General features: G+C 37.7%; 1 protein-coding gene across 3 annotated transcripts in view; it reads left to right on the plus strand.

Moving 5' to 3' along the window:
* PKIA (cAMP-dependent protein kinase inhibitor alpha) overlaps positions 1-16,510 on the plus strand; it is a 99,802-nt gene that overhangs the window by 51,314 nt on the left and 31,978 nt on the right. For all 3 annotated transcript variants that reach the window (XR_005724682.1, XM_040261985.1, XM_040261984.1), the window contains one exon: positions 5,816-5,943. The gene's annotated coding sequence lies outside the window, so the exon portion shown is untranslated. The remainder of the gene's footprint in view (positions 1-5,815; positions 5,944-16,510) is intronic.

Below are 16,510 nucleotides of genomic sequence, written 5' to 3' on the forward strand. Positions count from 1 at the left end.
CTGAGGTTGATCTTGATCACCTGGCGAAGGTAGTGCTTTCCAGGTTTCTTAATTGTAGAGTTACTCTTTTCCCCCTTTTTTCTTGTACTTTTTGGAAGGAAGTTAGTATCCTTGGCCCACAACTAAGGAATAGGAAGTTATGCTTAAGATGGAGTGTCTATATAAACTATTTGGAATTCTTTTTCACTGGAGTTTTGTCTGTTCTCATTTATTTATTTATGTATCCAATTATTTACATCAGAAGAACTCATGGATTTTTATTTTTTACGGTAATCCTCCAATTCTACTTTATTTGTTGCTCAAATTGCTTTAGTCCTGAACCTTATGAATTCCTTCAGTTGGCTTTTGTGCCACTTTGATGTATCCCCAATTGGATGGTTTGTTTGTTTTTACACTTCCATACCCTATATGATGGTCTAAGCTCATCTTGTATATTTACTGCCCGAGTCCTAAAATCAGCTATTTCTTCAAGGATAACTAGATCTTCTTATTGGAGAATGGTATTAGACATGAGGATCTGGGTTTGGAGTATGCTAATTGTGACTCAAATGTCATTGCTTCCAGGTCTTCTCAGCTGACAGAGCAAAGAGATAATATGTATGTGTATTAACCATATATATACACATATCTATAAATCTCTCTCTACATAACTGTGTATTAAGCTAATATGAATATTAAACTAAATATGAATGTATATTGAGGTTTCTAACTCTAATCTGTTAATCACATAGATCATTTTAGCCCCATTTCTTGCTTATCTTTAAATTGCAACTCCAGCAAAACACTTGACTTTTAGAAGTGAGAAAATCAAATTGTAGCAAATTTGGGAAGCCACATTATCTAGCAGAATAATTCTTAAAGGGCAAGGTGTGCGTCATCAAATTTTAATTTACAGTCAGCAGTGCTTTTTTAACATCAATAGGTCTCTAGACTTCTGCTTCCAAGAAATGAAGCAACTCATTTCTCCAAGGTTCTCTCACTTGAAACTAAAACCCTGAACATAACAACAAACAAGCAAAGAAAGACACTGAAAGGTGGAAATGAGAACGCAGAGTTAGTAGGGACTTTGGGACTTGGGGAATGACATGGTGTTTCCTATCGCTTCCTATACATTCCTGTAGAAGGTACTACAGGAGCCTCCAATCCATAACCACCAACAGAACACACAAAAAGCTTCCAAAAAAAAAAAAAAAAAAACACACCCTGTTCTCCTAAGCCTAAGTATGAAGAAAGGGGTTGCTAAAAACAGAAAACTGAGCAATACACACACCATTCAGTGGAGGGTACCTGGTGGTTCAGATAAAGAATCTACCTGTAATGCGGGACACCTGGGTTTGATCCCTGAGTGGGGAAGATCCCCAGGAGAAGGAAATGGCAACCCACTCCAGCCATTTCTTGCCTGAGAAATCCCATGGGCTTTAGTCCATGGGGTCACAAAGCAGATGTGACTGAGCGACTAACACTTTCACTTTTCATACTATTCAAGCCAAATGCCAATGGAAATATTGCACCCATTCCCTACGTTCTGTGATTTTGGTTGGGCCAAGTGAGGCTATGATCTTCCATGCCACCCAACTCCTGCCCTCCAGAAAAGGCAGCACTCTGATTCCCCACCAGGTTTGCAACCTACTCTAGTATTCTTGCTGGGAAAATCCCATGGACAGAGGAGCTAGTCAGACACAGCTGAGTGACAAAACATGCACACACACATCCATAGTGTATATATCAACCCCAATCACCCTCCCTCTTCCGCTTGGTATCCATAAGTTTTTCTCTATGTCTGTATCTGTATTTCTGCTTTGCAAATGGATCATCTATACCATTTTCCTAGATTCCATATATATGCATTAACAAATGATGTTTGTTTTTCTTTTTCTGACTTACTTTACTCTGTATGACAGTCTCTAGGTCCATCCACATCTCTGCAAATGACCCAATTTTATTCTTTTTTATGGCTGAGTAATAGTCCATTAGGTGTTGCCAGGTGGCGCTACTGGCAAAGAACTTCTCTGCCAATGCAGGAGACATGAGACATGGATTTTGATCCCTGGGTCAGGAAGATCACCTGGAGGAAAGCATGGCAACCCACTCCAGTATTCTTGCCTAGAGAATCCCATGGAGAGAGGAGCCTGGAGAGCTACCATCCATAAGGTCGCAAGAAGTTGGACATGATAGAAGCAACTTAGCATCAGTTCAGTTCAGTCGCTCAGTTGTGTCTGACTCTTTGCGACCCCATAGAGTGAAGCACGCCAGGCTTCCCTGTCCATCACCAACTCCTCAAGATTGCTCAAACTCATGTCATCAGTTCGGTGATGCCATCCAATCATCTCATCCTCTGTCGTCCCCTTTTCCACCCGCCCTCAATCTTTCCCAGCATCCAAGTCTTTTCCAGTGAGTCAGTTCTTTGCATCAGGTGGCCAGAGTATTGGAGTTTCAGCTTCAGCACCAGTCCTTCCAATGGATATTCAAGACTGATTTCCTTTAAGATTGACTGGTTTGATCTCCTTGCAGTCCAAGGGAATCTCAAGAGTCTTCACCACCACAGTTCAAAAGCATCAATTCTTTGACACTCAGCTTTCTTTATAGGCCAACTCGCACATCCTTACATGAATACTGGAAAATAGTGTGTGTGCAACTTAGCATGCACACACACTGTTCCATTGTGTGTATGTGTGTATGTTCATACACACATCTTCTTTATCCATTCCTCTTTTGATGGATATTTAGCTTGCTTCCATGTCCTGGCTATTGTAAATAGTGCTGCAATGAACACTGTGGTATATGTGTCTTTTGGAATTTTGGTTTTCTCAAGATTTATTCCCAGTTTTCTGGATCATATGGTAGTTTTATTTTTAATTTTTTAAGGAACCTCCATACTGTTCTCCATAGTGGTTGTATCAATTTACATTCCTACCAACAGTGTAAGTGTACTCATCTTTCTACAGCCAGGATTATTATCACCCTTCTCTAGCAATCCAGCCACAGTCGTTCCAGAATGATCTTTCTAAAACTAAAATAAGCAAATTTATCTTATGAAAATACTTGATTGTGTTGTGGAACTTTTCTCTCTTCTCTTCTAAATTTTCAATTAAAATCTTTGAATGGATTCCAATATCCTTGGAGTAAAAATCTCACATCCTAACTCTTTTTGTCCATTGGGATGCTGTAAGAATACACTACAGGTTAGGTGGCTCATGAACAACAGACATTTATTTCTAGCAGTTCTGGAGACCGGAAGTGCAAGAACAGGGTGCCAGTATGGTCAGATGAGGCTTCCCTGGTAGCTCAGTGGTAAAAACTTGCCTGCAATGCAGGGACAGTAGGAGACATGGCTTAGATCTCTGGGTCGGGAAGATCCCCTAGAGGAGGGTATGGCAGCCCACTCTAGTATTCTTGCCTGGAGAATCCCATGGACAGAGGAGCCTAGTGGGCTGCAGTCCATAGGGTCACAAAGAGTTGGACACGACTGAAATGACTTCACATTCATGCACTGCATGTCAAATGAGGGCCTTCTAAGTCAGACTTCTTGTACTTTCGCATGGCAAAAGAGGCTAGGGAGCTCTATGGGGTCTTTTTGTTTGTAGGACCACTAATACCACTCCTGAGGGCTGTGCCCTCATGATCTAATCTTTCTCAAAGACCCCACCTACAATGGGAAATTAAGATTTTAACATATGAATTTGGAGGGGCACACAGAAATTCAACCGTAGCACTTACTATACATACATGGACCATTCATGATATTGTTTCTGACACCCTCTCCGTTGTCTTCGTTTCTTATACTCCAATGAGTATTTCTTATATTGATTATAAATGGATCTCCTTTCTGCTCTGATTCTTAACCATTCATTTTCTTGCAACCATGAATTTATCTTCTCTTTTCCTTAAAAATACACCCTTCCTTCCTGTTACATATACATTTCCATTGACTTCTACAGGAAGCCCTGCTGATATCTCCCATATACTGTCCACAGCAAAAATTAAGATCTTACTGCATCTTCCTATAGCATTCTGTAATAATTTTTACTGTAATTATGAATTTTATTTGGATGTCACATTACATTTATTTCTAGATGGCAAGATAATAATTTTAGTAACAGTAACACTAGTGTTAGCTTAACCCATGATATACTCTAGCTGTTCAATAAATGTTTGTTGAATGAGTGAATGAATGAATGCATAAATTGTCAGCTTGAAATCTTAATCATTTTATCTTTTAATAATCTGTTCAAACACATAGTTTTTCAAAAAAATAAGGTCTTAGGATCCTAAACGTCATTTGATAGAGGAAATTTTTACTGACATACCATGTTTAAATACCTCCAGGTAAAACCATTAACCCAGGAATTTAAGGTTATCCATTTAGACTTGCAAGCCAGTAACTAATAATACCTCCTGCCCCCACTATATCAGACGGTATCAGTGCTCGACTCATATCTCCCCAGCCTCATCATTCCAGTATATACTGACATAATCATCTAACATCTGCAATTAGCCACTCTAGGACAGGTCAGAAGTATACAGGAGTTAATATATCTGGGTGTAGCTCTCAACCAAGGACAGAAGGGGACTGGAAGATAAGTACTTCAAGTTTCTCACTCAGTCTTGGAATAACTCTGAGACATGTTCCATAGAATTTTAGAGAACTCCCCGGGAGGACTGACAGCAGTTTCCTGCAGGAGAAATCTGTTTAGTAATGTATATCTATTGATTTCTTTCCATATCTCTACTCTCAAATCCCACTCCACTCCTGAGTTTTCTGGAAGAACCTCCCAGATGAACAGTTTGCATTCAAATTCTTGCCTCAGGTTCTGCTTCTAGGGGAATTCAAATTATAGCATCCTACCAATCCAGTGCTCCTTACATAGCCATCACTGCTACAAGTATGAAGGCCTGGCTCATTTTGTGTCACTCGGCCTGTATCCTAATACTTTTAAACAGATTGGAAAGAGCATGACCTTGAAGAGAAAAATAGCTTATGTGAGAATGGCCAATGGATAAAGGAAAGGAGAGATAGGGCCATTTGTTTTCCATTGATGATAGTATGAAATTTACACGCAGATGGTTTAACAGGTGTGACTATAATTTGAGGAGACTGCCCCCTTGGTTACTAAGGAAACTGCTATTATTATTGTGGAAACACAATCTCACAACTTGACTGCTTCACTTGTAGTCTTTTTCTTAACTCTGTTATCTTTCTAAATCACTGAATAGCAGCCAACAGATTCATTCTCTTCCCACGACTTCATCACAAAGAGACACACATGTGCACACACACGCACACACACACACAGACACTTTTGTGTATGCCAGTGCTAGAAAAGACAAGCTCATAGTGCATGTATGCAATGGATACTATAAATTACAGGTCTCCGTGAAATACTCTTCTGCAGGTTTCATGAATAATTAAGTTTAGCAAAATTAATAATTTCCTAAAGATCTTGATGAAAACTGAAGAAAGAAAATTCTAAAGAAAACAACTTAGAAACCTGCCTTTTTGCCCTCACTTTGTGCCTTAATGAACAAAGGGTAACAGGGACTTTTTTTTTGAAGTCTTTGCTTGGGTTGAAGACACATGAAGCAACCTGTACTATTATCATAATATGTTAAGTTTATGAGTATGTAAACTTTTTCATCTCCTGCACTGGCATGTTCTTTACCACTAGTGCTACCTGGGAAGCCCATGCAAACTTAGAAAGCATGAATTTTCCGAAAGCTATTATACTGTTTAGAAGATGTATGCTTGGATGTTTACTTAAAACTAAAAATTGAGATCTATATGTACAAGTAATTTCTCTTTCTGTATCCATTTCAGTTTTCTGAGTTTCTGGGAAGGCCTGGTATCTCCAAAGGAACAGTTTCTGGTAGAAGTCTGGAGGTCTGATTCAAGAAAAAGTAATCCAGGATAGCCAATGAATTGAGGACAAGAAGGTTTCCAATCAGGTAGGAACACTTAATCTCATACAATCACCTTAAATAAAGTGTGCTGTTAGCTGGATATGATACAGCTGCTTGGAAAAGATGGATTTATAACCTACCCTACAAGGAAACTATCCCCAGTTCCCTTGGAGGTTGTAGTGTTTATCAGAGAGTACCTTGGGGGAAAATGAGTACAATAACAGTATGATGCTTTTTTTCCATTTTTAGCTCATTGTTGCCACGTACCCTTGGTGATCTTGGTGCCTGTGATTTAGTCCCATGAGCTTAGGTATATGGAACAGCAGTTAACCCTTTTTAGTATTTTCTCCCAAGACAAATAGTTTTTATAGGTTTTTTTCATGATCTTCTAGTTGCTTATCACAATTAAGCATCAAGTCTCCTAAATGAGGTATAGTTCCAGTCATTCTAAGGAAATCAGCTTGGTTCTTATTGGGACACATCTTCTTGGTCTTGGCACAAAGTGAGTTCACATAAGGAGTTACAAGGAGGAGAAAGGGACATGGGAAAGAGGAGTTCATTGTTCCCTGTGCACATCAGAACCCCTCTGACAATTGTATTTTTATTAGCAATGTCAACTTTAAAAATATTCACAACCTAAAGGTTGAGAGTTATATTTTATTTGGTGGGAATTTTTAGGACTTCAAGATCAGGAGGCAGCATCTCAAGTAACCCTGAGAGAACTGCTCCAAGGCAGTGAGAAGGGGAGCCAGGTTTTATAGAAGTTTTGCAACAAAGGGCAGGTAGACCACACATCAGAAGATCATTGTTAGTTAAAGAAAAATCAGATATTTCAAGTTAAGTAGTTTAGCACTTTTCTATGTGTGGGAGGATGCAAGAATCTGGGCTTATTGAAATCATTCCTTTGGTATGCACCTCAGCTATATGGAACCAGTATCCTGTGTTTTCATATCTTGAGCTGCCTCAGGGCTGACCATAGAGAGTGGCTGCAGTCTGATCTCTGCTAGATAGTAGATAGTCTTTCTTTCCTGAGTTCCCTCAGGGCTCACCAGTTTACCATCAGTGATGCCTGCAATACTGATGACTGTCACATCCTTTGTTTACTGATATGCAAGACATTTTCCATTTTTCAGAGTCTGTGATAAAACCTTACAGTAAAAGGAATAATGAAGATGTCCCATTATATGGCAGGACAAAAGATAGTAGTGACATCAAAATCAGGGCCTATCCGTCTCATCTGCAGTTATAGACTCAGTGTTTAGCTGAGTTTATTTGACTCCTTGTCAATATTCAATAAGAAAACCATGTTGAATTACTTAAGGGTGAATTAGTGAATGAAATGAGTTTGGAAAACTCAGCAGTGGCCACAGGACTGGAAAAGGTCAGTTTTCATTCCAATTCCAAAGAAAGGCAATGCAAAAGAATGCTCAAACTACCACACAATTGCACTCATCTCACATGCTAGTAAAGTAATGCTCAAAATTCTCCAAGCCAGACTTCAGCAATATGTGAACCGTGAAATCCCTGATGTTCAAGCTGGTTTTAGAAAAGGCAGAGGAACCAGAGATCACATTGCCAACATCCACTGGATCATGGAAAAAGCAAGAGAGTTCCAGAAAAACATCTATTTCTGCTTTCTTGACTATGCCAAAGCCTTTGACTGTGTGGATCACAATCAACTGTGGAAAATTCTGAAAGAGATGGGAATACCAGACCACCTAACCTGCCTCTTGAGAAATCTGTATGCAGGTCACGAAGCAACAGTTAGAACTGGACATGGAACAACAGACTGGTTCCGAATATGAAAAGGAGTACATCAAGGCTGTATATTGTCACCCTGCTTATTTAACTTCTATGCAGAGTACATCATGAGAAACACTGGACTGGAAGAAACACAAGCTGGAATCAAGATTGCCAGGAGAAATATCAATAACCTCAGATATGCAGATGACACCACCCTTATGGCAGAAAGTGAAGAGGAGCTAAAAAGCTGGCTTAAAGCTCAACATTCAGAAAACGAAGATCATGGCATCTGGTCCCATCACTTCATGGGAAATAGATGGGGAAACAGTAGAAACAGTGTCAGAATTTATTTTTTTGAGCTCCAAAATCACTGCAGATGGTGACTGCAGCCATGAAATTAAAAGATGCTTACTCCTTGGAAGAAAAGTTATGACCAACCTAGATAGCATATTCAAAAGCAGAGATATTACTTTGCCAACTAAGGTCCGTCTAGGCAAGGCTGTGGTTTTTCCTGTGGTCATGTATGGATGTGAGAGTTGGACTGTGAAGAAGGCTGAGCACCGAAGAATTGACACTTTTGAACTGTGGTGTTGGAGAAGACTCTTGAGAGTCCCTTGGACTGCAAGGAGATCCAACCAGTCCATGCTGAAGGCAATCAGCCCTAGGATTTCTTTGGAAGGAATGATGCTAAAGCTGAAGCTCCAGTACTTTGGCCACCTCATGCGAAGAGTTGACTCACTGGAAAAGACTTTGATGCTGGGAGAGATTGGGGGCAGGAGGAGAAGGGGACGACCGAGGATGAGATGGCTGGATGGCATCCCTGACTCGATGGACGTGAGTCTGAGTGAACTCCGGGAGATGGTGATGGACAGGGAGGCCTGGCATGCTGCGATTCATGGGGTCACAAAGAGTCGGACACAACTGAGCGACTGAACTGAACTGAGTGAATGAAAAAAGGTTAATATAGTAGAAACTGCGTTTTCTCCTTGTATTTTCTTGTGTGTTGACTTCTGTATTTCAGGACCTAGCACTATTACTGACAAATAGAACAATTCGTTGAAAGAATGAAACCCCACAATTCTAAGAATAATTTTAAGACCAATATAGACCTCATATTTGTCACAGTCTATGACAGAAGTATCCAGAGATGAAAGCCTGGATCTCAGCTACTGATAGAGTTAACAGAATCTATCAAGTTTTAATAATTTACAATTCATCCTATTACATTTAGGCATTTACCTACACGAGCCATGCAATTAAATGTTGACTGGAAAAAAATGCACAACCTAAAAGTTGAGAATTCTGTTTTATTCAGCAGACATACTGAAGACTTAAGTCAGGAGACAGCTTCTCAGATAGCTCTGAGGGACTGTTATGAAGAGGTAAGGGAGGAGCCAGGATATTTAGGACATTTTGCAAGAAAAACAGGTAGTCGGAATACCAAAAGATCACTGTTAATTAAAAAAACTAGACATCTCAAGTTAATGAATTTAGCACCTCTCAATATCTGGTAAGATGCAAGAATCTGGGCTCATTGGAATCATTGGATTGATATGCAGTTTAAATATCTAGGGCCAGTATTCTGTTTTTTCCATCTTGAGTCCCCCCAGGGTACAGCTTTGAGGGTGGCTGTAGTGGCTGGCGGCTTGATGACTATAACATCCTTTGTTACTGATATAACAGGAGACATCTTTGTCCACAGAAATGACTTGAATATGGATGCAAAAGATGATTCTTGGAGCATTTTTACAAAGTTAAGGGCAATTTCAGAATCACTAGCAGCTAAAATTGCTGTTTGTACCTCTCCACAGGTAGGTAGTAAACTGCTGTTGCTAGATTCTTTTTTCCCAAGGGATAACAAAAAGCCATGTAATTCAAGAAAGAAATGTAAAATTTAGCATAATGCCATTTCTGCAAAACCAAACACACAGATATACAGATATACACACACACATACACAAACTCTCTCAGATATGAAGTAGTAATGTAAAATAGGGCCCTGGAACTAATTGCAAAATAGCTGATGTACTAATTTTCTTTTATTAATGTTTGATATTTATATAGATATATATTAATAACATTCAGACTTGCTATATGGAAAAATACCTTTGCACCAATAATGTTTTTGTCTGTGTTATCGATAATGTATGACATTGCCTCTCTGCTTCATCCTTTCCCTGTAATATCTTATGGGCAGGAGATGTAGTTATCAGTTGTTTTTAAAATTTCTAGATAGCCAGAAGACTAATATCACTTAAATAAAGAAGGGAAATTATCCCAAAGTAGATGGCTTCGTTATGGAACATAAAGTCCTCATAGTAAAGGGGAAGAATTTCATAGCTAAAAGGCTTCAGTTGCAGAAGATTTGTGAGTAAATATGTATGTTGTTTCAAAGTGGACTCTCTTTTCTATAATTAATGTCTGGGACTTATCTTTGGTACCTAATGGATTTTGATTTTAAAGTATTATTAGGTAATATACCAAAGAATATATTAAATTGGATGTAAATTATGAGAAACTATAAAATAAACTCCTTCAAACACACCACCAAAATTAAGAACTAGAATCAAAATTGTTGAACTTTCTCTCTGTTCTCTACCCAGGTTTCACCTTTCTTTCACCAAAGAAACCACTTTCATCTTAACTTTCTATTCAGCATTCATTTAATCTTTATGTGATTTTGCTTGTTATTGAGATTTATAAAATTGATATCATACTTTAGTCTTCTGTGCTTGCTTTTTTACTCAACGTCATGTTTCTAAGGTTCGTACATTTTGTTTTAACTCATGTTCATTCATTTTACTGGAGAAGGGAATGGCAACCCACTCCAGTATTCTTGCCTGGAGAATCACATGGGCAGAGGAGAAAATTCCATATTGTATAAATATAAGAAAATATATTTATTAGTCTATTAATGATATTGGGACCTATTATGAACAGTACTTCCAAGAACATTTATTTTAATGTTTCCTAGTACACATGTGCAAGATTTTATTTAACATAAGTAAAAGAGCACAACACTAAGAGTAGAATTGCTGAAAATTCAAATATTCAACTTTAAAATATTATGCCAAGTGTTTTCCAAAACTATAGAGTCTGTTTTTAGTCCTTCTGTTCTAGAGCCTCACCAGTAAGAATGGGCAATCAAGTCAGTATAAATTCTCTTCCAGTTTTTGTATTAGTTTGCTCGGTTTCCCCTAAAAAAATATACCACAGACTTAATGGCTTAAAAAAATCGAGATTTATCTTCCTTCAGTTCTGGAGGCTGGAATGCCAGGATCAAGGTGTTGGCAGTTTGGGGTCTTTCTGAGGTCTCTTTCCTTGAGTTGCAGATGGCCACTGCCTTCTGGCTGTGTCTTCACATGTCCTTTTCCCTGTGTGTGTGCATCTTTGTGTCTCTTCCTCTTCTTATGACACTGGTCATAATTAGGTTGAGAATCCTTCATTTGTTTAAATATTTGCTTGTGTTTCGTATTCTGTGAAATTCCAGAAAATATCTTTTCTCCATCATTCTGTTGTTTATCTTTTTCTTACTTATTTCTTATTGTTCTTTGTGCTTAGTCATTCAGTTGTGTCCGACTCTGAGACCCTATGAACTGTAGCCTGCCAGGCTTCTCTGTCCATGGGGATTCTCCAGGCAAGAATCCTGGAGTGGGTTGCCATGCCCTCCTCCAGGGGATCTTCCCAATCCAAGGAGTGAACCTGGGTCTCCCACATTGCAGGCAGATTCCTTACCAGCTGAGCCACCAGGGAAGCTCTGGTATTGTTCTTTAAATACAAGCAAATAATCCTTTATCAGCTATATCTGACACAAAAAAGTTATGTCTTGCTTTCTTTTTTAATGTTATCTGGTGATAAAAGCAGCTCTCAATTTTAATGAAATCAAATTTATCTTTTAGCCTAGTGCCTTTTTTGTCTTACTTTCATAGTAGATTTTCTTCTGAAAGTTCTAGTGTATCTGTGTTCTATATTCAAGCCATTAATGTATCTAGAATTGACTTGTATATATACTTCCCAATTTCTTTCTTTTCTTATGGATAATTAAGTTTTCCAGGATCACTTTGGAATGATTTTTTTTAGGTGTGTCTGAGCTATTCTTGGACATTTGCCCATTCATATGAATATCGGAATTAGCTGGTATGCAAAACCTCTGTTAAATATTTTTATTGTAAATATATTGAATGTTTAAATGAAGTTGGAGAAATTTTACATCATTATGATGGTCTCTTTATTCATAAATAAAATGTATTTCTCCATTTATTTATGTTTCAATAAGGGTTTGTCATTTTATCCATAAATGTCTTGCACATCTTTATTTGGATTTATTCCTAGGCAACTTTTTTTCTATTTTATTTTTTAAATTTAAATTTATTTATTTTAATTGGGAAGCTAATTACTTTACAATATTGTATTGGTTTGGTCATACATCAACATGAATCCACCATGGGTGTACACCTGTTCCCTATCCTAAACTCCCCTCCCACCTCCCTCCGCATACCATCTCTCTGGGTCATCCCAATGTACCAGCCCCAAGCATCCTGTATCCTGCATCAAACCTGGACTGGCGATTCATTTCTTAATTATACATGTTTCAATGCCATTCTCCCAAATCATCCCACCCTCTCCTTCTCCCACAGAGTCCAAAAGACTGTTCTATACATCTGTGTCTCTTTTGCTGTCTCACATACAGGGTTATCGTTACCATCTTTCTAAATTCCATACATATGCGTTAGTATACTGTATTGGTGTTTTTCTTTCTGGCTTACTTCACTCTGTATAATAGGCTCCAATTTCATCCAGCTCATTAGAACTGATTCAAATGTATTCTTTTTAATGACTGAGTAATACTCCATTGTGTATATGTACCACAGCTTTCTTATCCATTCATCTACTGATGGACATCTAGGTTGTTTCCATGTCCTGGCTATTATAAACAATGCTGCAATGAACATTGGGGTACATGTGTCTCTTTCAATTCTGGTTTCCTCGGTGTGTATGCCCAGCAGCGGGATTGCTGGGTCATAAGGCAGTTCTATTTCCAGTTTTCTAAGGAATCTCCACACTGTTCTCCGTAGTGGCTGTACTGGTTTGCATTCCCACCAACAGTGTAAGAGGGTTCCCTTTTCTCCACACCCTCTCCAGCATTTATTGCTTATAGACTTTTGGATCACAGCCATTCTGACTGGCATGAAATGGTACCTCATTGTGGTTTTGATTTGCATTTCTCTGATAATGAGTGATGTTGAGCATCTTTTCATGTGTTTGTTAGCCATCTGTATGTCTTCTTTAGAGAAATGTCTGTTTAAGTTCTTTGGCCCATTTTTTGATTGGGTCGTTTATTTTTCTGGAATTGGGCTGCAGGAGTTGCTTGTATATTTTTGAGATTAGTTGTTTTTGTCAGTTGCTTCATTTGCTATTATTTTCTCCCATTCTGAAGGCTGTCTTTTCACCTTGCTTATAGTTTCCTTTGTTGTGCAGAAGCTTTTAAGTTTAATTAGGTCCCATTTGTTTATTTTTGCTTTTATTTCCAATATTCTGGGAGGTGGGTCATAGAGGATCCTGCTGTGATGTATGTCGGAGAGTGTTTTGCCTATGTTCTCCTCTAGGAGTTTTAGTTTCTGGTCTTACGTTTAGATCTTTAATCTATTTTGAGTTTATTTTTGTGTATGGTGTTAGAAAGTGTTCTAGTTTCATTCTTTTACAAGTGGTTGACCAGTTTTCCCAGCACCACTTGTTAAAGAGATTGTCTTTAATCCATTGTATATTCTTGCCTCCTTTGTCAAAGATAAGGTGCCCATAGGTGCGGGGATTTATCTCTGGGCTTTCTATTTTGTTCCATTGATCTATATTTCTGTCTTTGTGCCAGTTCCGTACTGTCTTGATGACTGTGGCTTTGTAGTAGAGCCTGAAGTCAGGCAGGTATATTCCTCCAGTTCCATTCTTTTTTCTCCAGATTGCTTTGGCTATTCGAAGTTTTTTGTATTTCCATACAAATTGTGAAATTATTTGTTCTAGCTCTGTGAAAAATACCATTGGTAACTTGATAGGGATTGCATTGAATCTATAGATTGCTTTGGGTAGTATACTCTTTTTCACTATATTGATTCTTCCAATCCATGAACATGGTATATTTCTCCATCTATTAGTGTCCTCTTTGATTTCTTTCACCAGTGTTTTATAGTTTTCTATATATAGGTCTTTAGTTTCTTTAGGTAGATATACTCCTAAGTATTTTATTTTTTTTTGTTGCAATGGTGAATGGAATTGTTTCCTTAATTTCTCTTTCTATTTTCTCATTATTAGTGTATAGGAAAGAAAAGCCCAGGTCCAGACGGCTTCACAGCTGAATTCTACCAAAAATTTAGAGAAGAGCTAACACCTATCCTACTCAAACTCTTCCGATAAATTGCAGAGGAAGGTAAACTTCTAAACTCATTCTATGAGGCCACCATCACCCTAATACCAAAACCTGACAAAGATACCACAAAAAAAGAAAACTACAGGCCAATATCACTGATGAACATAGATGTAAAAATCCTTAACTAAATTCTAGCAATCATAATCCAACAATATATTAAACAGATCATACACCATGACCAAGTGGGCTTTATCCCAGGGATGCAAGGATTCTTCAGTATCCGCAAATCAATCAGTGTAATACACTACATTAACAAATTGAAAAATAAAAGCCATATGATTATCTCAATAGATGCAGAGAAAGTCTTTGACAAAATTCAACATCCATTTATGATAAAAGCTCTCCAGAAAGCAGGAATAGAAAGAATATACCTCAACATAATAAAAGCTATATATGACAAACCCACAGCAAACATTATCCTCAATGGTGAAAAATTGAAAGCAGTTCCCATAAAGTCAGGAACAAGACAAGGGTGCCCACTTTCACCACTACTATTCAACATAGTTTTAGAATTTTTGGCCACAGAAATCAGAGCATAAAAAGAAATAAAAGGAATCCAAACTGGAAAAGAAGAAATAAAACTCTCACTGTTTGCAGATGAAATGATCCTCTACATAGAAAACCCTAAAGACTCCATCAGAAAATTACTAGAGCTAATCAATGAATATAGTAAAGTTGCAGGATATAAAATCAACACACAGAAATCCTTTTTTTCTATTTTAAATAATTTTTAAGCTCTTTCTTTTTGCTGGATTAGAGAATCCAATAGGTTTTTGTATCTTGAGCTTACATCTATCCATCTTGCTAATATTGCTTCTTAGTAAGAGAGAGAAGTTTCTTAGCAAAAAGGAATAAATGTAAAATTAGATAAAAATGTTATAGGTCAGCTCTGGTCAATAATAGAATTATCTGTGATAATGGAAATGTTCTTATACTGTGCTTGTGCTTAGTCGCTGAGTCATGTCTGGCTGTGATCCCATGGACTGTAGCCCACCCTCCTCTGTCCATGGGCTTCTCTAAACAAGAATACTGGAGTGGGCTGCCAGGCCCTGCTCCAGAGGATCTTCCCAACCCAGGGATTGAACCAATGTCTCCTGCATTGCAGGTCCTTAGTGCTATCAAATCTATAACCATTAGTCACACATGTTTAAAAAAAATTCTTTAATGTAAATTAAGTAAAATTCAATAAAATTAAAAATTCAGTTCTTGAATCACACTTGCCCACATTTCAGGTATTTAATAGCCACTTGTTAATAAGGGATGCTATGTTGGACATTAGGATCTAGACTATTAGACTGTGGAGCCATGCAGTCCTGAGATTTTATCTTTGTCAGTGGCATAATGAGATCTTTTCATGTGCCTATTATTCTGTTATTAAAAAAAATAAGTTACTTAACAGTTACCTCTAACTTTTTGAAATAATCCAACATACAGCTTTGACTACCCATGAATTTCTTGAACCATATTTATGTTCCTAAACTACTTCTTGAATCAAGTGTTCACTTGATTCATGACCCTATAAATGCAATTTTCCCCTGAAATCTCATATTTGTATAACCATGTAGAAATGCATTCCCTACCTTTTTGCCCTCTTGTAAGCTCTTCCTGTATTTTAATCCTCATGAGCTTATATCTCCTAATGTTAAATACTTAATATCATTAGCTTGTAAAAAAATTTAAGAGATCATTGGTAAGCTCTTTTTTTCAATCATCCATACATTTAAACAGTGTGTTGCAATAAGAAATAATACTTAGTAATAAGAAGACACGAATCGTAGTTTTACCCATGAAAATGAACTTTATATGCATTCAAGTAAGGTTTATGGAAGGTATATAAGATTTATTCTCATTCTAAAATTGTTATGATTATTTGGGCTTCTCTGGTAGCTCAGCTGGTAAAGAATCTGCCTGCAATGCAGGAAAACCCCATTCAATTCCTGGGTTGGGAAGATCCTCCGGAGAAGGGATAGGCTACCGATTTCAATATTCTTAGGCTTCCCTGTGGCTCAGATGGTAAAGAATCCACCTGCAATGCGAGAGGCTGCGTTGGATCCCTGGGTTGGGAAGATCCCCTGGAGAAGGGAAGAGCTACCCACTCTGGTATTCTGGCCTGGAGAATTCCATGGACAGAGGAGCCTGGAAGGCTACAGTCCTAATTTTCCCCGAACTTTAAATACTTACTATAAATAGTTTGTAAAAAGAAAATTAAGAGATCACTAGTAAGCTCTTTTATTTTCAATCATCTATAAATTTAAATAATGTGTTGCAATAAGAAATAATCCTTGGTAATCAAAAGCCTCAAGTCATAATTTCACCCATAAAAATGAACTCTGTATGTATTCAAGTAAGGTTTATATAAGGTACATAAGATTTATTCTGATTCTAAAATTGTTATGATTATTTAGAAAATTATGTTTGAAATATGATAAGATTCAAAGCCAATAAAGGTTT

Source organism: Oryx dammah, unplaced genomic scaffold, assembly GCF_014754425.2.
Source record: "Oryx dammah isolate SB20612 unplaced genomic scaffold, SCBI_Odam_1.1 HiC_scaffold_19, whole genome shotgun sequence".
NCBI lineage: Eukaryota > Metazoa > Chordata > Mammalia > Artiodactyla > Bovidae > Oryx > Oryx dammah.